This window comes from Rhinoderma darwinii, unplaced genomic scaffold, assembly GCF_050947455.1.
Source record: "Rhinoderma darwinii isolate aRhiDar2 unplaced genomic scaffold, aRhiDar2.hap1 Scaffold_80, whole genome shotgun sequence".
Classification (NCBI taxonomy): Eukaryota; Metazoa; Chordata; class Amphibia; order Anura; family Rhinodermatidae; genus Rhinoderma; species Rhinoderma darwinii.
Window position 1 is genome coordinate 157,501 of NW_027464364.1, and position 23,133 is coordinate 180,633.

Sequence of the window (23,133 nt, forward strand, 5' to 3'; positions counted from 1 at the left end):
GTGTGAATGGAAGTATGTAGGTGTGTGTGCGTGTATGGAAGTATGTAGGTGTGTGTGTGTGTATGGGGGGGTGTGTGTGTGTGTATGGGGGTGTGTATGGGGGTGTGTGTATATGTGTGTGTGTATGGAAGTATGTGTGTGTATGTATGTGTGTATATCTTGTGTGTGTATGTCGTGTGTGTGTGTGTATGGAAGTATGTAGGTGTGTGTGTGTGTGTGTGTGTGTGTGTGTGTGTGTGTGTGTGTGTGTGTATGGAAGTATGTAGGTGTGTGTATGGAAGTATGTAGGTGTGTGTGTATGGAAGTGTGTGTGTGTGTGTGTGTGTGTGTATGGAAGTGTGTGTGTGTGTATGGGGGTGTGTGTGTGTGTATGGGGGGGGGTGGGTGGGTGTGTGTGTGTGTGTGTGTGTGTGTGTGTGTGATCTTTAAAGACTAATGCTGCCCCTTCAGATTTGTATTTTTTATAAGTCCTCTTATCTTGTCATTTATTGTCTTTTTAACATTAGAAGCAAGCTTTTTCTAGTTTCATTTTAGGGTTTTTTAATACTTGTTACTGATAGGATTATACTTTACAGTGTAATTACTTAAAGTACATGTAAAGCATTCCATGTAGTGTCTGTATATTTATTTGACAATAGTTGCTCCCAGTCTATTTCCTGCTGCGCAGCCGTCAACCGGGAGAACTTGGCCTTTTTAATATGCAGTCAGTGTTTTACCCTCCCAGCCTGTTTGCTTTTAACCCCTTAAGGACGCAGCCTAGTTTGGGCCTTAAGGCTCAGAGCCCATTTTTCAAATCTGACATATTTCACTTTATGTGGTAATAACGTCGGAATGCTTAAACCTATCCAAGCGATTCTGAGATTGTTTTCTCGTGACACTTTGGGCTTCATGTTCGTGGTAAAATTTGGTCGATATATTCAGTCTTTATTTGTGAAAAATTGCAAAATTTAGAGAAAATTTACAAAAAATAGCATTTTTCAGAATTTAAATGCATCTGCTTGAAAAACAGACGGTTATACCACCCAAAATAGTTACTAGTTCACATTTCCCATATGTCTACTTTTGATTGGCATCGTTTTTTGAACATTCTTTTATTTTTCTTGGACGTTACAAGGCTTAGAACATAAACAGCAATTTCTCATATTCTTAAGAAAATTTCAAAAGCCTTTTTTTGAAGGTGCCAGTTCAGTTCTGAAGTGGATTTGAGGGGACTATGTGTTAGAAACCCCCATAAAACACCCCATTTTAAAAACTAGACCCCTCAAAGTATTCAAAACAGCATATAGAAAGTTTTTTAACCCTTCAGGCATTTCACAGGCATTAAAGCAAAGTGGAAATTAAATTTGCAAATTTCATTTTTTCTGCTGAATTTCAATTTTATTCAATTTTTTTTTAGTAACAGAGAAGGTTTTACCAGAGAAACACTACTAAATATGTATTGTCCAGATTCTGCAGTTTTTAGAAATGTCCCACATGTGGCCCTACTGCGCTCGTGGACTAAAACACAAGCCCTAGAAGCAAAGAAGCACCTAGTGCATTTTGAGGCCTCTTTTTTATTAGAATATATTTTAGGCAGCATGCCAGGTTTGAAGAGGCGTTGAGGTATCAAAACAATGGAAACCCACCAGAAGTGACCCCATTTTGGAAATTACACCCCTCAAGGAATTCATTTATGGTTTTTGTTATCATTTTGACCGCACAGGTTTTTCACAGCACCTATTTGAATTGGGCTGTGAAATGAAAAAAATTATATTTTTTCCAATAAGATGTCATTTTTGATCAAATTTTCTTATTTTCACAGGGAACAACATACCCCATTTTGTTGCCCAATTTGTCCTTAGTGCGGCAATACCCCATTTGTGGTGATAAACTGCCGTTTGGGCCCATGGGAGGGCTCAGACGGAAAGGAGCGCTATGTGTTTGTTGGAGTCCAGATTTTGCTGGATTGGTTTTCGGGTGCCATGTTGCATTTGCAGAGCCCCAGAGGTATCAAAGCAATGGAAACCCACCAGAAGTGACCCCATTTTGGAAACTACACCCCTCAAGGAATTCATTTATGGTTTTTGTTATCATTTTGACCGCACAGGTTTTTCACAGCACCTATTTGAATTGGGCTGTGAAATGAAAAAAATTATATTTTTTCCAATAAGATGTCATTTTTGATCAAAATTTCTTATTTTCACAGGGAACAACATACCCCATTTTGTTGCCCAATTTGTCCTTAGTGCGGCAATACCCCATTTGTGGTGATAAACTGCCGTTTGGGCTCATGGGAGGGCTCAGACGGAAAGGAGCGCTATGTGTTTGTTGGAGTCCAGATTTTGCTGGATTGGTTTTCGGGTGCCATGTTGCATTTGCAGAGCCCCAGAGGTATCAAAGCAATGGAAACCCACCAGAAGTGACCCCATTTTGGAAACTACACCCCTCAAGGAATTCATTTATGGTTTTTGTTATCATTTTGACCGCACAGTTTTTTCACAGCACCTATTTGAATTGGGCTGTGAAATGAAAAAAATGATATTTTTTCCAATAAGATGTCATTTTTGATCAAAATTTCTTATTTTCACAAGGAACAACATACCCCATTTTGTTGCCCAATTTGTCCTTAGTGCGGCAATACCCCATTTGTGGTGATAAACTGCCCTTTGGGCCCATGGGAGGGCTCAGAAGGAAAGGACCACCATTTGGCCTACTGGAGCTTTTCTGGTGCTAAGTCATGTGTGCAGAAGCCCCTGAGGTACCAGTACAGTTGAAACCCCCGAGAAGTGACCCCATTTTAAAAACTACACCCCTTAAGACATTCATCTAGAGGTGTAGTGAGCATTTTGACCCCACAGGTACTGTGTAAAAGATAATGCGCAGCAGATGGTGCAGTGTGAGATTTGCAATTTTATATATGTATATGCCATTTCAGTGTCCAATATAGTGTGCCCAGCATGCGCCACCGGAGATATACACCCCTTAAATTGTAATGTGGGTTCTCCTGGGTACGACAATACCCTACATGTGGCTGTTATCAGCTGCCTGGGCATACGGCAGGGCTCACAAGGGAAAGATGAGGGGGGTAAGCTGTGCGGAGTGCATCAGGGTAAATTGAAAATCAAGGGATGCATGATACATTTTAAAACAATCTTTTATACAGAGCCCTGGTTTTTCGGGACACGTGTCACATTGGTATATTGTGTTCTTCCTTATCCCCCTCTTATAGCAGACTCTGCACCTCTTTTGACTCTTTCCCTTTCCACCGGTTTGGGGACCTTCTCCTGGAAAGTGTTGCCCTGGTACGATGCACCCCCCCTTCCTGGTCCCTAAAGATTAGATCTTGAAATTCCAGGAAAGTTCCCCTCTGGCCTGCACATCGACGTAGCACATACGCATTGTACAAAGCCATCTGTATGATGTGCCCGGCCAGCTTCTTATACCTCACCGCATGGCGCTGTAGGGCTTCAGGACTTGATTTGACAAGTCCATCCCTCCCATGTACCTATTGTAGTCCAGGATGCAGTCTGGTTTGGGGGTGGCCTTTCCTTCATATATCCTAAATCTGTAGGTATACCCTGATGCACTCTCGCAGCTTATACATCTTCACGCCATACCTTGCCCTCTTACCTGGCAGGTACTGGCGGAATTGAACCCTCCCTTTAAAATGTACCAGGGACTCATCAATAGAAAAACACTTCTCGGGGGTGTATGCTTGGGAAAACCGGGCACTGGAACGGTCTAATAGGGGTCTCCGTTTATACAAACGGTCAAAACTGGGGTCATCTCGGAGTGGGCACGGCTCATTATCAGTATAATGTAAGAAGCGAAGTATTGCCTCATTTATTTATTTTTTTAGGTTCCAGTTCATTTCTGAAGTTGCTTTGAGGGGCCCATATATTAGAAACCCCTATCAAACACCCCATTTTAGAAACTAGACCCCTCAAAGTATTCACAACAGCATTTAGAAAGTTTATGAACCCTTTAGGTGTTTCACAGAAATTTAGAGCAAAGTAGAGGTGACATTTACTCTTTTTATACCATTTTTTTTATAACACAAAAGGATTTATCAGAGAAACGCAACTCAATACTTATTTCCCAGATTCTGCAGTTTAGAGAAATATCCCACATGTGGCCCTCGGGCGGTAATGGACTGAAGCACCGGCCTCCGAAGCAAAGGAGCACCTAGCGGATTTTGAGCCCTCTTTTTTATTAGGCACCATGTCCGGTTTGAAGAGGTCTTGTGGTGCCAAAACATTGGAAACCCCCCAAAAGTGACCCCAATTTGGAAACTAGACCCCTTGAGGAATCCATTGTAGTTTTCATGGGGTGCATGCGGCCAGGGGCGTAGCTAGAGGCTCATGGGCCCCGATGCAAAAATTCTTACTGGGCCCCCCCCCCCCCCGGAAACTTCTCATGGCCGACGGTCCGCAGCTTTCAGCTGCATTGCTGGGTCTCCTGAGTGACCCAACAATGCAGCAATAGCAGCCGGGGGCGTCACTAAGGCTGGGTTCACACACACTATTTACGGACGTAATTCGGGCGTTTTAGCATTGAATTACGTCCGAAAATGCGGCTCAAAAGCGTCGGCAAACATCTGCCCATTCATTTGAATGGGTCTTACGATGTTCTGTGCCGACGGTCAATTTTTTTTACGCGTCGCTGTCAAAAGGCGGCGCGTAAAAAAGTGCCTGTCACTTCTTCAGCCGTAAATGGAGCCGTTTTCCATGGACTCCATGGAAAACCAGCTTCAGTTACTTCCGTAATGGACGCAGCAAAAGACGCCTGCACATGCCATTACGGCTGAAATTACGGTGCTGTTTTCTCCTGAAAACAGCACAGTAATTTCAGCCGTAACAGACGCTGCCGTGTGAACATACCCTCAGGGCTTAAAATGTCTGGGAAATAGCCCCAATACATATGTGTCCGCCCCAAAAAAAAGTGTGTATATGAGACAGCATAGCATATCTATAGCACTACGACCCTATAAACTATGGATAGGATTAGATACAGTGGCTGAGCAGACAGTATCACACATGATAGGATTAGATACAGGGTCCAGCAGACAGTATCACACATGATAGGATTAGATACACAGCTCAGCAGACAGTATCACACATGATAGGATTAGATACACAGCTCAGCAGACAGTATCACACATGATAGGATTAGATACACAGCTCAGCAGACAGTATCACATATGATTGGATTAGATACAGGTCTCAGCACGCTGACATTGCGGCTCCGGCGCTGGACCCAGGATAGGTAAGAATAATAATTTTGCTTCTTTATGTGTTACTGATTATTTTTGTGTTTTTGTGGCTTTTTTACAGGTTCGGTTGTTGGACTTCGGATACGAGGACTTCAATGACGGCGTTTTTTTTATTCTCAATAAAATGGTTAATGGGGGTTGTGTTTTTTTATTTCAATAAAATATTTTTTCTATGTGCTTGTATCTTTTTAAACTTTATTATCACCGCCTTAGTAATGGCCGCTGGCTGATTGACAACCTCCATTACTAAGGCGAGGCTTAATGTTAGCCGGTGCAGAGGCTACACTAACCCCCATTATTACCCCGGTACCCACCACCACCAGGAGTACTGGGAAGAGCCGGGTACGAACCAGTACCCGACCATCTATAGTGACGGGCAGGCACCGGGGTGGCCGCAGGCTGGTAGTATTAGGCTGGGGAAGGCCAAAAACAGTGGCCCTTCCCACCCTTGTAATGCTGCCTGCTGCTGCTGTGTTGCATCTGGCTGGTTATGAAAATTGGGGGGGACCCGACATCGTTCTTTCCAATTATTATTATTATTATTTTTTTTTAAATGACGTGGGGTCCCCCCCATTTTCATAACCAGCCAGATACAATAAAGCCGCAGCAGGCAGCATTACCAGGATGGGAAGGGCCACTGTTTTTGGCCTTTCCCCTCCTGATAATACCAGCCTGCGGCCACCCCAGTGGCCGACCATCACTACAGATGGTCAGGTACTGGATCGTACCCGGCTCTTCCCAGCACCCCTGGTGGCGGTGGGTACCGGGGTAATAATGGGGGTTAGTGTTAGCCTCTGCATCGGCTAACACTAAGCCCTGCCTTAGCAATGGACACTGTCAATCACCCGGCGGCCATTACTAAGGCGGTAGTAATAGAGTTTAAAAAAAAGCACAAAGACATAGAAAAAATATTTTATTGAAATAAAAAAAAAAACACAACCCTCATTAACCATTTTATTAATTTAAAAAAAGCCGTCATCGAAGTAGTCCTGGAATCCGCCGTAGTCCAACGACCGAACCTGTAAGAAAACACACAAAAAATGATTAGTAACACATGTGTTAGGGTATGTGCACACACACTAATTACGTCTGTAATTGACGGACGTATTTCGGCCGCAAGTGCCGGACCGAACACAGTGCAGGGAGCCTGGCTCCTAGCATCATACTTATGTACGACGCCAGGAGTCCCTGCCTCGCTGCCGGACAACTGTCCCGTACTGAAAACATGATTACAGTATGGGACAGTTGTCCTGCAGCGAGCCATGTGTCTGTGCACATACCCTAAGGCTTAGATACAGGGCCCATGTGTGATACTGTCTGTGGGACCCTGTATCTAAGCCTACCACAAGGTAGGCTTAGATACAGGGTCCAGCAGACAGTAATCTTATACAGTATAAGATTACTGTGTGCTGGGGCCCTGTATCTAAACCTACAGTGTGGTAGGCTTAGATACAGGGCCCAGCAGACAGGATCACGCATGGGCCATGTATCTAAGCCTACCATGTGATTGGCTACAGGGCCCAGCAGACAGGATCACACAATCTGTGATCCTGTCTCATGGGCCCTCTAAGCCTGCTACATCGTAGGCTTAGGGGTTGTACAGTCCCTAAACATTGATGGCCTATCCTCAGGATAGGCCATCAATAGCTGATGTGTCGCCCGGGACCCGCAAATCAGCTGCTTTGAAGGGGCCGCAGCACTCGTACGAGAGCTGCTTCCCCTTCATTTCACTACTCGCTCACACTGTGAATCGCCGACACCGATTCACAGTGTGACCGGAATGAAGTGACAGGAATGAAGGGGAGCAGCTCTCGTACGAGTGCTGCGGCCCCTTCAAAACAGCTGATTGGCGGGTCCCGGGAGTCGGACCCCGCCAGTCAGGGCTAACCTTACCTTCCTCTTCGGCCGCGGCGGGAGTTCTGTAGTCTCGATGCTGTGCGCGGCGGCATAGCGCTGTGACGTCATGCGCTGCGCACAGCGCTTGACGTCAGGACCTCCGCTGCGATCCGGAACCAGGAAGGTAAGTAAAGTATGTTACTATAGTAACAGGGGCCCGCGGCCCGAGTTACTATAGTAACTTTTTATTGATGTGGTGCGGGGGGCCGTGGGCCCCCCTGGCTTCGGGGCCCGGTCGCAATTGCGACCGCTGCGACCCCTATAGCTACGCCAGTGCATGCGGCTTTTTGATCAGTTTTTATTCCATTTTTAGGTGGCGTGGTGACTAATAAACAGCAATTCTACTATTGTTTTTGTATACTTTTTTTTTTTACAGCGTTCACCGTGCGCTATAAATGATATATTAACTTTATTCTGCGGGGCGATACGATCACGGCGATACCAGATGTTTATAGTTTTTTTTTATGTCTTATGGCGTTTGCACAATAAAATACGTTTTGTAAACAATCATTCACTTTTTGTGTTACCTTATTCTAAGAGCCATAACGTTTTTATTTTTCAATCAATAAAGCCGTGCGAGGACTTTTTTTTTGCGTAACGAACTGTATTTTCCATCAGTACCATTTTTAGGTACATGCGACTTTTTGATCTCTTTTTATTCCATTTTTTGGGAGGTGAAGTGACCAAACAATTGTGATTGTGGTACGGTTTATTAATATTTTTTTTTACGGCGTTCACCGTGCGGGATAAATAACAAAATAATTTTGTAGTTCAGGCCGTTACGGACGCGGCGATACCAATTATGTATAGTTTATTTGTTTGTTTATATATTTTTATTAATAATAAAGGCCTGATAAGGGAAAAAGTGGGACTTTTACTTTTATTACTTTTAAAACTTTTATTTTCTTATTTTTACACATCTTTTTTTAACTTTTTTTTTACTTTATTACTTTGTCCCACTAGGGGACATGAGGGCAGGAGGCCCTGATCGCTATTCTAATACACTGCACTACATGCGTAGTGCAGTGTATTAGAACTGTCAGCTACTCACTGACAGCAAGCATAGTGGGTCCTGACGTTGTCAGGACCCACTAGGCTTCCGTCTATGGCATAGCCGGACGCCATTGTTTGGTGTCCGGTTGCCATAGTCACCATCGCCGGCCGCTATCGCGTAGCAGGCCGGCGATGGCAGCTTAACCCCTAAAAAGCCGCGATCTCTATAGAACGCGGCTTTTAAGGGGTTAATCAGCGGGGACACAGCGATCGGTCCCCGCTGTAGGAGCTGTGACAGCTGCTGAACAAGACAGCAGCGTCACAGCTCCTGTATGTGTCGGGAGGACGGCCGAAACGGCCGTTACTCCCGAGACGTACTATTACGGCATGGAGCGCGAACGATACAGCTGCCATGACGTAATAGTACGTCAAGGAGCGGGAAGGGGTTAAGGTTTTGTTCATGTGGAGTTTTTTGCAGGCAAAAAATTCTGCCTGGAAAAATCAGCTCCGCCTTTTTTTAAGTGTTTTTTTTACCACACACGTTTTTTGACACAGTTTTTGATGCGTTTTCCTACGTGGTTCTTTATGCCCATTTTAAAGCGTTATTTTTATCTCCTTCAACAGGCAAAGGAAAAAAAAAACCACAAGCATTTTTTTTTGCCTAAAAACGGTTGCGGCCGTTCACAGCATTTTTCCGTCTCTCATTGATTTCAATAGGGTTTTTTGAGGCGGAAAACGAATCTAGAAAGGTCATATCACATACGTAGTGGAACCATTATACCCTCATGTTTTCTCCTTCTTTAGTAGCGTACAACTCAAGTGCCAACTTCCATTACATGATAGTGTCTCAACAGGACTCTTTCTACAATAGATCTGGGGGTCGGCCAGTGAATACTTTTTCTCTACGTTCAGCTTAACAACAATACCGATGATGATGATGATGATGATGATAATATCCCTGCCTCTTTTCTATAGTAGTCTCAGTACATGTTTTAATATGATATCATTGATAAATGAATAATGAATTGAGTATTTCTCTAGCTGTGACCATCTCATGACTATCACCACATATGGAGCATCCTGCGCACTGACTATTACTAAGCCTCTCCATATTTCTCAGCATTTTCTGCTCCTTTACCCTGCGATCATATAGTCAGAAGTAACATATAAGTTCTCTCCTCACTGTTCAGACGTCATGGGTTTTCTGCTAGGATGGACACACCAGTATTTACAATGTGTCTCTTCTTCTAGATGTTTGTAGGAATCTTCTTGTAGCCAGGATCTCCTTCTCTGTGCTGGTTGGTGTCTTCTAGATGCTGAAGGTGGTCATCTTCTAGGTATATGCAGGAATCTTCTAGCTGCTAACTGGGGTCTACGTGTTGTCAGGACTCTTTAAAATCTCAAAGACTGGGATAAAGATCTCCTGAAAAAAAAACAAGAAAAATATTTTGAGACAAAAAAACTACAAATATATAACCTACAAAGAAATTGATGCTACCAAAAAAAGTGTAGAAAATGGAAAAAATCTTTATTGGAATAACAATGAAAAGCTACATGTCAATACAATTAAAAAGACTCCACAAGACTCTACAGAAGAAAAGGACAGCTCATTGTGTGACTCACAAAGAAAATAAGAATTAGATAAGACCCCATGGCTGCACAGACCTGCGTAATGTAGGTCATATATAAATACCAAATGGTATGGAATAAACAACTATACAGTGCAAAAAAGCAGTCAGCGCATAAGTAAGAGCAAAAATGAATCAACTATTAAACAAGTATGGAGGGATATAACATACCCATAATAAGGTTGTTCTGGAGCACCAACACAGGGAGTGCCCACCCAGACGCACGTTTCAGCGCTAAATGCCTTCATCAGGGGGTGGCGCTGATAGTACACACACAGTATTTAAATGAACGCTAGCCAATGGTGCTTAAATATATCCAGGTGATATATATATATATATATATATATGCCCATAAATCAGATCAGTGCACTCACTGTTTACTATTGGTGGCAATATGTGGTCGAGTACATGGCCGGACTCCAGAAACGGCAACAACGAGACACTGGGGCGGAAACACATCAGCGCGTCACCTGATGCGGTCACGTGTGTCAGCAACCCAGCGTGTCATGGGTGACGAATCGGAGGCCGGTCAATCACAACCAATCAGAATGCAACCAGTGATTGAAGGCATGAAAAGCATTCAGAAGGATATTAACCCTGTACGGGCAGTCCAATAGCGATACACTTCATGTCTGCAAGTCTAAACCCAAAATACAGAGAGACAAGATAGTTATACAGATATATTGCACATGTATCATACAAATACATATAAATATATGGCCACAAAGTGATGTGTGATGAAGAGTGTCAACGTGTAGGGAGTAATCAAGTGTGGAACATTATTATCAATTATAATGTGTGAAAAAAGACCAATATATACGTGCCAAAAGGAATAATCCAGTGCACAACCTGAACATAGTAGGTAAGTGACAGGTAAGAAATGATATTAAACACAATAAAGTGTTGTTTATATAGAACATGTGTAAGTAAGAGTGAAAAGGTAATAAATGTATGGTGACAAAATAAAAGAAATAAAAAACTAAAAATAAAATAGTGTGAATAGGCGTGTGCGATGAAAAAAAAAAAAACAACGTGTGTATTATGCATCAAAAAATAAAATGGACTACAAGTGCCATGCACAAAGCAGATTTTAGTTACATGTCGATATATCTAATACAACAAGCCTCAAAGGTGCAGAATATAATATGCAGTGATCTGCAGACAGAGCCCGCTTTTCTATTGTTTGTGAAGATCATCAGAAGTAGGAAATCATTGTTGAGGATGAAGATCATGACAACCCGAAAATTGCACAGTTGACATAGTCAACACAGGCAGCGTAAACCATATATCTAATCTGTATACATAAATAAAGAAATGTAGATTAAAATCAAAATAAGAACATAAAATCAAAAATACCCGACTAAAAGCTTTGGTAGCAGTCAGAGAAATGCAGCAACACCAATGTTCTCATTGAGACCCCTCGGTTGTGTTGTCTTAAGCCTCCATATCCACTTGCATTCTGATTGCAAAAGCCTCTTTTTACATCTCGTCCTCGCATATCAGTATTGATGTGATCATTTCCCTTCACTCTCACAAGTCTAGAGTTACACGCATGATGTAGGTGAAAATGTTGTGGAATCGTCTTCAGCTGTTCCATATACTCGACTGTTTTGGCATTTTCAATGTCTCTAACATGTTCTCTTACGCGAAAGCGCAATTCTCGGGTTCTCATTACAATATACATTTTAGGGCAAGGGTAAGTTGCATGATAGATCACACCTGTAGTGCCACATGTAATTGGCCATGTGATCTTAACATTTTTCAACCCACTTGAGTCAACAAAACCTTGAGAGCGTTCAATATTAGGGCAACTAATATAGTCGCCGCAAGGGTTACAACCCCACTTAGGACCAATCTTTCCAAAACATTTACCCGGTTTTTCCACTGTTCGGTAACTATTGCGTCACGTAAAGAACGCGCTCTACATGGTGCAACAGCAAGATAATTTGGTAGTAATTTCTGTAGAATTGGATCATTGAGGAGCATCGGCCAAAATGTGTTTGAGGTGTCCCTCATTTCTGACCAAATGATACGTGTTCGTAAATCTTACCTTAGGAGAAATTCCTTATTTTTAGTTACAGTTTGTAATAGCTGTGCACGAGGGGGAGCTGTGCACGTGGTCGTCAATGGGCTTTATTAACATTGCGGCAGCGGCTGCAGCCCTGTTGAGCAAGTCTCTTTCTTAACTCAGTCGTGCGGAATTTCAAATCTTCATGAGTTGAACAAATTTTCTTAACACGCAGTAATCGTCCAGTTGGTATAGCTTCGATGGTGTGGCGGGGATGTGAAGACGTGGCGTGAAGAAATGAGTTTGTTGATGTCTCTTTACGATGCAAATCTGTCTGGAGACAACCATTATGGATCCTTTTAGTTAGTATGTTCAAAAAAATCTATCTCAACATGATTCCACTTGCATGTTAATTTAATGTTACGTGTATTATAGTTAAATACACTGATGAATTCCATTAATTCATCCGAAGTCCCCTGCCAGATCATGAAGATGTCATCAATGAACGGGCCCAGAAAAGGAGCTGGTTCATTGATATCTCATGATCTGGCAGGAATAGGTCCCTCTCCCACAGCCCCAGGAACAGGTTGGCGTATGAGGGTGCACAGGCTGCCCCCATTGCCGTGCCCTGGAGTTGCAGGTAGAAGGACCCATTGAACGTGAAAAAATTGTGTTTGAGAACAATGTCCGATAGGGTGAGCAACAACTCTGAAAAGTCTTTCCTATATTACTCATATGCAAAAAGGTGGCCACTGCATGCAACCCATCCGAATGCTGGATGCCGATATATAGTGACTCAATGTCACAAGTTACCAAAATATGTCTGTCATCTAAATGAATCTCTTCAATTTTCAACAACAAATCTGCAGAGTCGCACAGATACGAAGGTAGACATTCCACTAATGGTTTTAAATGGTGGTCGACCCATCCGCACACCTTCTGAGTTAACCCCCCGGTACACAATATAATTGGCCTACCTGGAAAGTCCTTATGAATTTTGGGTAGTAGAAAAGGCGTCTGTATCGTTGGCTCAGTCACAATCAGTGCCTCCATTAGGGACTTGGAGAGGACTCCGGCATCCATACCATCTTGTAGAATGTGGATCATCTTTGCTCTAAAGGATAATAAAGAATTGTATGTTAACCTTCTACAACAAGTGGAGTTTTTTTTTATTTAGTTTTTTTTTTAATTGATGTATTTTTTATTTTTCCAAACATAACAAACAAGCGAACAACAATTCAACAATATTTCCCATGGCAATAGCATCTCTGAACACTTATATCATTATTTTGCATATTATATAATCTACAATTTGTATAAATTACTTCAAATGATCCTAGTTGGAGCGAGGACAGAATTAGAGATTTTAGCCCAAAGACAAATTGAAAAAGTGTCAATATTCATAGGAAATGAAACACACTAAATAAACCATAAAGAAGGGGGAAGGGAAGTATAGAGGGGGAGGGGGAAGAGGATGGACACGTGTATCCCCATCGTTACCGCGATTCAATACAGATATTTAAGGAATCAGATCATGATTGGTGTCACGCCAGACAGCTGATGCTCCAGATACCAAGTTGTGGAGCCAAAGCATGCAATCAGTTTTTGTTTTATATGAAGTGGTAAGAGAGGTATAAAGTTCTCCCACAACTTAAAAAAGGCTTCAGTTTTGTGCTCTTTTCGATGGGAGGTTTCCACCCAATCCATTCAGAAAAGATAAGATATATTTTCTAGGGAAATACGATGTGTGGGGGGTGTATTATTTATCCAAACCTGGAGAATGGCCTTCCTAGCAGCCGCAGAGACATAGTATAACAGTTGTTTGTGATGTTTCGGGATAAAGAGCATGGAAGGTGGCAGTATCCCAAAGAGACCCCACTTTTGGGTTGAGGGGCATGGTATGGACAGGGTGTTCGACACAAAATATTGTATCTTTCGCCAAAAGTCAACAATAGTTGGGTATAACCAGAGACAATGTAATTGCGGTGCTCCACACTTTAAACACGAATGGTCAGAGGAGTTACCCATGAGAAAGCCCCTATAAGGGGACACGTCAGCCCTATGGGCTATTGTAAAAGACATCTCCCAGGACATGGCTGATGGGAGGTATTTGGCAGCCATAGTTACAGATGATAGGACATCGTAATGAGTTGCTTGATCTAAGTGGTCAACCCAGTAAGATACGCCTGATCTCGATTTAGTGTAGTCCAATGGCTGTCTTAAAACGTTATAATAGGTAGTGATTAGTCTTTTTCGGCATTGATGAAATGGAGTTAAGTGACAGAAGAAGTCATCCCAGTCTTGGTCTTGTAAGTGTCTAATGACCTTGTGAGCATAGCTACAGGCCTGCATGTAATAAAATGGGTGTTGGCCCAAAAAATCATATTGTATACGTAGTTCATTAAATGAGTATGGACGACGAGTGAGCATGTTAGTTATCTGATTAATACATGTCAACCCCTCCCCCCCAACCCATCCACGAAAAACCACATGGGGATTGGCATTTTGGAAGTCAAAGTTATGGACCCAAGGAAGAAGTAGGAAAAATCTAGGGTTTAAACCTAAGTGTTGTCTGACCTTGGTCCATGTTTCCAGGAGGACATGACTAGGGGGTTAGCCCGTTCATCAGGTGATAGAGCCGAGTAGGGAGTGTGTAAGAGGCATGTTAAGGAAATGGGTTTTGAAAATTGTTGGTCGAATGTAGAATCAGAAAAACAGGAGCTACCAGTTATCCAATCTCCAATCACTCGTAGTTGAGCTGCCATATTGTATAAGTGAATCTGTGGAAAATTAATCCCTCCATTTTCATGATGTTGCTGCCATATGCATAGGCTCACTCTTGGTCTCTTTTGCCTAACATCAACTGGTCTCAAGTATATAGGCAAGGATTGTAGTAAGTATAACAATTTAGGGAAGACAACCATTTTTAATAGATTAGCCCTACCTAAAAATGATAGAGTAAAGTGCCTCCAAGCCATGAGTTGGGATTCCAAATATGCAATAATGGGATTAAGGTTTCGTTGATATAAATTTGATCGTTGTCTCGTGATGCGTACCCCGAAATAGGGAATCTAATCAGAGTTCCATTTAAATGCATGCTTCGAAGACCAGAGTGGCCTGGAGGGACCCTTAAGAATTAGGGCTTCTGATTTTTGTAGATTGATCTTGAAACCTGACAGGGCACCATAAATTGGGATATCCTGGAGGATTGGTTGTAAAGTAGAGGCAGGGTTAGATATGAAGAACAAAATATAATCTGCAAATGCCGATAGTTTAATTTGAGAATCTCCAATTTGTATGCCTTGAAAACATGCTAGGGACTGCAGATGACGGAGAAGTGGATCTAGGGATAAATGAAACAGTAACGGTGAGAGAGGGCATCCCTGACGCGTACCCCTGAAAATTGAGATAGGAGGTGAGTTAAGCCCATTGATGGTAAGGGATGTGGTAGAGCAGGCCTGTGAGCGTGAAAGGAATGTTAGAAAGCAGTCCCCGCAGGCCCGGGACTGCAACACCGCTGTGAGAAATGGCCATGATAAAGAGTCAAACGCCTTTTCCGCGTCAAGTCCCAGCAGCATGGTCACTGGGGAGGAGGGGTCTAGTGCAGACACCGTGGCTGCTACAACCTGACGGATACGTTTAGTGGAATGTCTATTCCTTAAGAAACCCAGTTGGGTTGGGGCAATGATCAGTCCAAACATGGTTTGGAGGCAGTCGGCCAAAATCTTTGTTAGAAGCTTATAGTCTTGGTTTAAAAGGGAAATCGGACGATATGAGGAAAGGAGGGTTGGATCCCTGTCAGGTTTGGGAAGCAATATGGTCCTGAACGCATGAAAGTTAGGCAGGTCAATCTCCCCACTAAATATGGCTTGTAAGGTCCTCGTCAATGTCGGTACAATATCTGGCAAAAGTTAGCAGTATTCAGCCGGTAGGCCGTCAGGACCCGGCGTTTTATTATTGTGTAGCTTAGAGATTGCTAAAGCAACCTCCGCCTCCGTGATATCATTATTTAAAAAGTGGAGTTTTTTCAATTGGCGATTTGCTTCATAAATATACATCTGGCGTGGCCAAAATACCACATTTCTGCCTTTATCGGCAGGTTTTACTACCACATCATGCCATGATTTAATCCTCTCCAAGCTCTCTCTCTCTCTCTCTCTCTCTCTCTCTGAACTCGACAGATTGTCATTCTTAATTTTCCTTGGAATGTTTTGCTAATCTTCAGGGACTAATTTGACAAAAAGATCTACTGCGGGGCAAATAGACAACGGGGGGATTTTGTAGATTTGGTTCTAATACAGATATGAATCTTACCTTCTGATATTCCCCCTTCTTGGTGAAAGAGTTTCTCAAATATTCACAATGTTTCTCGATCCTCAACTGTGACAAATAAATCGCCTTCCTCTTTAAAATACCATTTCTTAAAGATCAAAGATTGTGCAAAAAATTGCAGATCTTTTACTGCTGAGAAAAGATCAAAACAGGAGGCGGGAGAAAAGGTCAAGACTTTGTCCAACAGTGTGATGTCACCTATAGATAATTGATGCATAGAAATGTTAATGACCTTCTTGTGATGTCTTGGATTTTGTTCCAATCCCTTATTCATTTTTCTCCTACTGTTGGACGACTGATTTTAGTTCCGTTTTCTTTTGTATCTTGGTAAGTCACGTGTAGACCTCACGCTACTACATAATGTCATATCATGGTGACCGCTCTGTGATGACAAAGATCACATAGAAGAGGAAAGACTCAGTGATTACCATTTTGTCTCCCATTCCATCAATATATTTTCTTCTGTTGAAAATCATTATTATCACATATCAATTTCTTTGTTTTTCTGCTCTCCATTTCTTTTTCCCACACGAGGCATTGTTGATCCAATTGTGTTTTAAATGTTTCTAAGTCCTCTTTGGACATCTCTGCTTTTAATTTTTGCTGGATCTTTTCCAGCTCGTTATCCCTGTTTTCTAATGATGTGTTATTGAGTCCAATAAGAAGCTCCATCACTTTAAATGAACACGCACTGCAGTTCTCCTCCGATTTAGATGGAAAATTCACATCTTCAGTTGGAAATGATGGGAAAACTTGTATGCGTAACCCCCTCGGTATAAGGTTCCGTTGGAGATAATTTGGTAGGAATGCTCGGTTCCACCAAACTTTCATTCTTTTATTTACAAGGCTTTTGAAGGAGTTCTGTGGCTCCCTAATATTTCTCTGACTGCCAACACCTGTGGCTGTGGAGTCATCTTTAACCAGCCATGACTGTTCTCTGGTTCTAAAATCCATAGTTGGGTTTCTGGCACTATCTGTAAAAACACAGAAAACAAACTGATAAATAATCCAAAAAGACAGCGAGGATCTGAAATCCCAAATGCAGGTGCACGGCCTTTATTACTAGTAAGGGGGGATCCTAGGGTGAAGTCCTGAGCACATCAATATATATATATATATATATATATGTATAGAAGATAGAAATTCGAGGCACTCACCGCTGTTTCTGTAACTTCCGACCATGTCATCAAGAAGTGACCAGGAAGCAGCATGAGCACAAAAAGCTATAACTGGGTTTTGGGGCAGCGGCGGATCATCGTTAGGAAGGCTCGGGCAGCCGACCAAGGCTCCCAGGGGGCCCATGGCTGCCAAGCCCATAACATTTATTGGCTGGGCTGCACGGGCACCCTCAAGCCCATTGGTGCCTAGAACTGGAGGGGGCCCCGATGCTAGCGACAGCCACATTCACTTGTATCTGCATCCTCAGGACGCAGATATGAATTAATGATATAGGCTTCAGGCCAAGTTAGGACTGCAGCCTATAAGGTGCTGGGAAGACTTCCTGGGCAGGCCGCCGTGATGACTTAACTGCATCACGCTGATATGAGCATGCGTTCTGCCTGGAGACAGTGCAGCGCACCGTCCGTCGCGGGAACGGGGCAAGGTAAGTACAATGTTTTTTTTGGAGGCAATATATGTGGCAATATACAGGGGGGTGATTGCTGTGTAGCACTACATACAAGGGGAGGGGGGATATGTGGCACTATATACAAGGGGAGAGGGGGCTGTGTGGCACTATATACAAGGGGAGGGGGGATGTGTGTGAAGCTATCTACAGGCGCTGTGTGTGTGATGCTATCTACAGGGGCTGTGTGTGTGGCGCTATCGACAGGGGCTGTGTGTGGCGCTTTCTACGGGGGCTGTGTGTGTGGTGCTTTACTTTACCTTCTGTGAGTCACTAGATTTATAGAGAATCTGTCTCCTCTCCTGACATGTTTTTTATAGGAAATCCTTGTCTTTCACAAAATATCTTTGTGCAGTCCAGGACTGATAGACAATTTCGTGTTACCATTCCCCTTGTCAGGAGGATGTGTCCCTGCACAGTGTGATACTGTCAGTATGTAGGGACGCAGCCCTTTGACAAGGGGAATCGTAACATCCATCTGTTAATGCTTGCACAAAAAGGTAGTGGCAGGGCGGCGGAGGAGTAGGGGGGCCCCATGTTTGGGTAACAGCCCAGGGCCTATGGCCTACTTAATCCGCCACTGTTTAGGGGGCCTCGTTCTGGAGATAGGCGCCGGTCACAGAGGTGGGACTCCCATCTATCTGACATTTATGACATATCCTGTGGAGATGTCATAAATGTCCTTCATGGGAAAACCCATTGAAGGGGATAGACAAATCTTACCTGTCCATACAGAAGTGACATTAATACATTGGGAGGAGCTTTCAGTTGCCGGTTAGTTGTCCGTTCTACGATGGTTGGAAACCGAACAGTTTCTATGGCGATGACGTAACATGGGAGCCCTGCATGTTGTCTAGTGGGAGCGGAGTCTGTTTAGAAAGAGAGAAATCCAATATTTATTATAATATTACAGGAAAAGGTATAGTAGGGGATAATGTTTTATCCATAGCACCTTAAAAATCCTGATTAGAGAGCGGACCCTGTCCCATATATACATATAGCTGAACAGTACTTTATATACAGTATATATGAGGACAGTAAAGAGGGAGTACAGTATATACAGTGAGGACACGTCCCATATATACATATAAGTGAACAGTACATTATATACAGTATATATGAGGACAGTAAAGAGGGAGTACAGTATATACAGTGAGGACACGTCTCATATATACATATAACTGAACAGTACATTATATACAGTATATATGAGGACAGTAAAGAGGGAGTACAGTATATACAGTGAGGACACGTCCCATATATACATATAACTGAACAGTACATTATATAAAGTATATATGAGGACAGTAAAGAGGGAGTACAGTATATACAGTGAGGACACGTCCCATATATACATATAACTGAACAGTACATTATATACAATATATATGAGGACAGTAAGGAGGGAGTACAGTATATACAGTGAGGACATGCTCCATACATATATACATACGACTGAGAAGTACATTTTGTTTCAGGACAGTCTGCAGGATATTTATGTAGTGGAGCCCCCAGCAAGGCACCTCCGCCCTGAATATGTGTAGATAAGGGACTCCAGCAGATCGCTTGTTAGGTCCATGTAGAAGCTCAAACACTTCATGGTCCTTAAAGGGAATGTGTTGCCAGAAAAACATGTTTTTTTTTTTTTAATTAAACATTTAGTGTGTAGGTGATTAAACATTGTTCAAATTTTTTTTATTTTTTTCACGAGTCAGGAAATATTATAAATTAGATTATAATTTATAATATTTCCCATTGCTGGTCACTAGATGGAGCTATTCCCAAAATTGCAGCATTGCAAAATTGGGTAAAAAGCCCTCGCTCTAGTGAGCTCTCAGCATCCCCCCCTCCTTTATCCTGGCTAGTGCCGGGATAAAAGAGGGGTTTGAACGGTCAAACCTCCTACACTGTGTGTCGCCATTTTTTGAGCTAACACACAGTGTAGTAGGTTTACATACAGTAGTAAACAAACACAAACACGAACATACATTGAAATCTCTTACCTGCTCCTGCCGCCGCGGCTCCCTCCGGCCCGTCCACTCCGTCTGCTGCCGCTGGTCCAAGTGCACAAGTCCGGAAGCCGCGACCGGAAGTAGTAATCTTACTGTCCGGCCGCGACTTCCGGTCCACAGGAAAATGGCGCCGGACGGCGCCAATTTCAAATTGGACTGTGTGGGAGCGGCGCATGCGCAGTTCCCACACAGACGGCGTACACAGAAGTGGATGGGACGGGAGCCGTTTGCAGTCTCTATGGGACTGTGGCTGCCGTATTCCATGTCTGTATGTATCGTTAATCGACACATACAGAAATGGAACAAAAAATGGCAGCCCCCATAGGGAAGAAAAAGTGTAAAAATAAGAAAAAGTAAAACACAAACACACAAATAAATATAAACGTTTTTAATAAAGCACTAACATCTTTAACATATGAAAAAAAAAATTGTGATGACACTGTTCCTTTAAGAATAAGTTGGGGGTGATGCATTGTCACAGCCACAACTAGAGGTACAGGCCTGGTTATCCATATTTGTGCCCCGAGTGGCCACTATTTTACCACTGATCTCTATAAAATGGCAATATAATAGGGATTTTCCGATTTCATGTAACTAGATGCTTAAATTTCGTATAATGAAAAGTTTGGCAACTTACTAATTCCTCAGCATTTTTAAGATATCTGTTTGGGGTCAGTGAATGGGAATATTCTTGTTTATATCCAGGAACATGCCTGATATTTCTCGCAGCTGATAGTTTGCTACAATTGGATCCATTCTAGGTCAGGATTTTCCTCACTGTTTCTGCTATTCATGCCCTCCGGCTTACTCTCTGCTCTGTAGAAGTTCCAGATATGGGGGTGGGTTGTTGTTAAGGGCAAATGGGTGAAATGTCCCAGGCCCGCTTGCATCATCATCTTGGTACATACAAGCAGAGCAGCCCCAGGCTACAGCACATGCCCAAAAACGTCTTGTATTATTCCATGTGCAGCACTAGGTGGGGAGGGGGCAAGTGCCAAAAGAACGTTTACCCAACCGTGCACCACAGATAGAGGCTGCCATTGGGGTTGCATACGGTTTATTTACTTACAGACGCAAATCCTATAAACCTAGAAATTCACGGTACTGATGTCAGCTTTCTGTCATTTAACCACTGAGTGACATACATATACAGTGCCACGCAGTTAGCACAAAGTACCGTAAATGTACAGTACTTGGATGGTGCGGGAAATAGCGTAGATCCCGGCACGTTACCCCTCAGTTGCTGTGGTCAATAGTGGGGCATCTACGTGGGTAAACAGATGGCGGGGGCTTCTTCTGTCACCATCAGCGCAATCGCAGGTTTCTGATAGGTGCCATGGCAACCGGGGGCCTAAACAAGGCTCCCAGGTCTGCCATGTGTGAATGCTTATAAAGCCATGCCATTATGTACTCAACGCCTTTGTTGCAGAAGTTTTGTTGTGTTACTGGTTGCCCTTGGATCCGACCATAACCCATTCCTCTGGCTATGGTCGGGAAAAGACAATTCCCGACCATAGTATGGCTTTGTGGTCGCTTTCAATGTTCTCATGAACACGCTTTATTTCGTTTGCACTCAGGAACATCCAATTATTCCCGAGTGCTTGGTGTGACTACCAGCCTGTAGCTGCAACTGCGCATGCGCAACAGTAGCGCTGTCCAAGTCCCCGCCTGCACTCGGGAACTGGCAACTGTTCCCGAGTGCTTCTACTAAACTTGCATTTCAGCAAGACTGTATGTACCCGGGAACCGGCGACTGTTCCCAAGTGCTTATTCTAAACCTGTATTTCAGCGTGCGCTACTGCTCATGCGCAGTCACATCGCTGTAGAAGACTGTATGTACCCAGGAACCGGCGACTGTTCCCAAGTGCTTATTCTAAACCTGTATTTCAGCGTGCGCTGCTGCACATGCGCAGTCACATCGCTGTAGAGGACTGTATGTACCCAGGAACCGGCGACTGTTCCCAAGTGCTTATTCTAAACCTGTATTTCAGCGTGCGCTACTGCTCATGCGCAGTAACATCGCTGTAGAGGACGGTATGTACCCTGGAACTGGCGACTGTTCCCAAGTGCTTATTCTAAACCTGTATTTCAGCATGTGCTACTGCTCATGCGCAGTCACATCGCTGTAGAAGACTGTATGTACCCGGGAACCGGCGACTGTTCCCAAGTGCTTATTCTAAACCTGTATTTCAGCGTGCGCTACTGCTCATGCGCAGTCACATCGCTGTAGAAGACTGTATGTACCCGGGAACCGGCGACTGTTCCCAAGTGCTTATTCTAAACCTGTAATTTCAGCGTGCGCTACTGCTCATGCGCAGTCACATCGCTGTAGAAGACTGTATGTACCCGGGAACCGGCGACTGTTCCCAATTGCTTATTCTAAACCTGTATTTCAGCATGTGCTACTGCTCATGCGCAGTCACATCGCTGTAGAAGACTGTATGTACCCGGGAACTGGCGACTGTTCCCAAGTGCTTATTCTAAACCTGTATTTCAGCGTGCGCTACTGCTCATGCGCAGTCACATCGCTGTAGAAGACGGTATGTACCCGGGAACTGGCGACTGTTCTCAAGTGCTTATTCTAAACCTGTATTTCAGCGTGCGCTACTGCTCATGTGCAGTCACATCGCTGTAGAAGACTGTATGTACCCGGGAACCGGCGACTGTTCCCAAGTGCTTATTCTAAACCTGTATTTCAGCGTGAGCTACTGCACATGCGCAGTCACATCGCTGTAGAGGACGGTATGTACCCGGGAACCGGCGACTGTTCCCAAGTGCTTATTCTAAACCTGTATTTCAGCGTGCGCTACTCAGCATTGTGAGAAACTAGACATGGACCGCACAATCCACAGTATATACGTTGATCTGAGCCGCTAGGCATAATTTAGAAACATGAACATGAGGTTCTTTGTAAACATTTTGATCAAACTGTATAAGCCCACTTGCCACTTCACGGCGACCTCTTTAAAGTGGGTCCCTACTCTAGCGGTTGCAGCACCGCATGGCGGCTACCACCACCGCAGCACCGCTCCTGCAGAGGGAGCAACCCAGCGGCCCAAAAGCACCCATGCCTTCAGACCGTGCCAAGCCTCCTTGGCTCTGGGCCACGTCCCCCCACAAGTGCAGCACTACAGCAACAGACACCACCATACAGCACCACAACATGTGAACAGACATGTGCGGTCCATGTCTTTTCTCTCCCCTTTGATATTATACAGAGTCTATCCCCTCTGTTGTTTTGTTTTACTTGGTACCAGCACTCCACACTTTTGGCCCAGCTGATTTTAATTTAGGAATGACCTCATAAGTGTTCCTGCTCCTGCTTGTACTCTCAGTCGGCCACTGGGGGCGCATGGCAAGGTGAGCTCATTCCATCTGTTCACATGTTG

At 43.6% G+C, this 23,133-nt stretch overlaps 1 long non-coding RNA gene across 1 annotated transcript; it reads right to left on the bottom strand.

Moving 5' to 3' along the window:
- Positions 1 to 8,622: 8,622 nt before the first annotated feature.
- Positions 8,623 to 18,595, bottom strand: LOC142731472 (uncharacterized). The gene is made up of 5 exons (XR_012878944.1): positions 18,456 to 18,595; positions 16,091 to 17,082; positions 12,754 to 12,890; positions 11,819 to 12,110; positions 8,623 to 9,563 (listed from the first exon to the last, which is right to left on the bottom strand). It is a non-coding gene; the product is annotated as an uncharacterized LOC142731472 (long non-coding RNA).
- Positions 18,596 to 23,133: the final 4,538 nt, after the last annotated feature.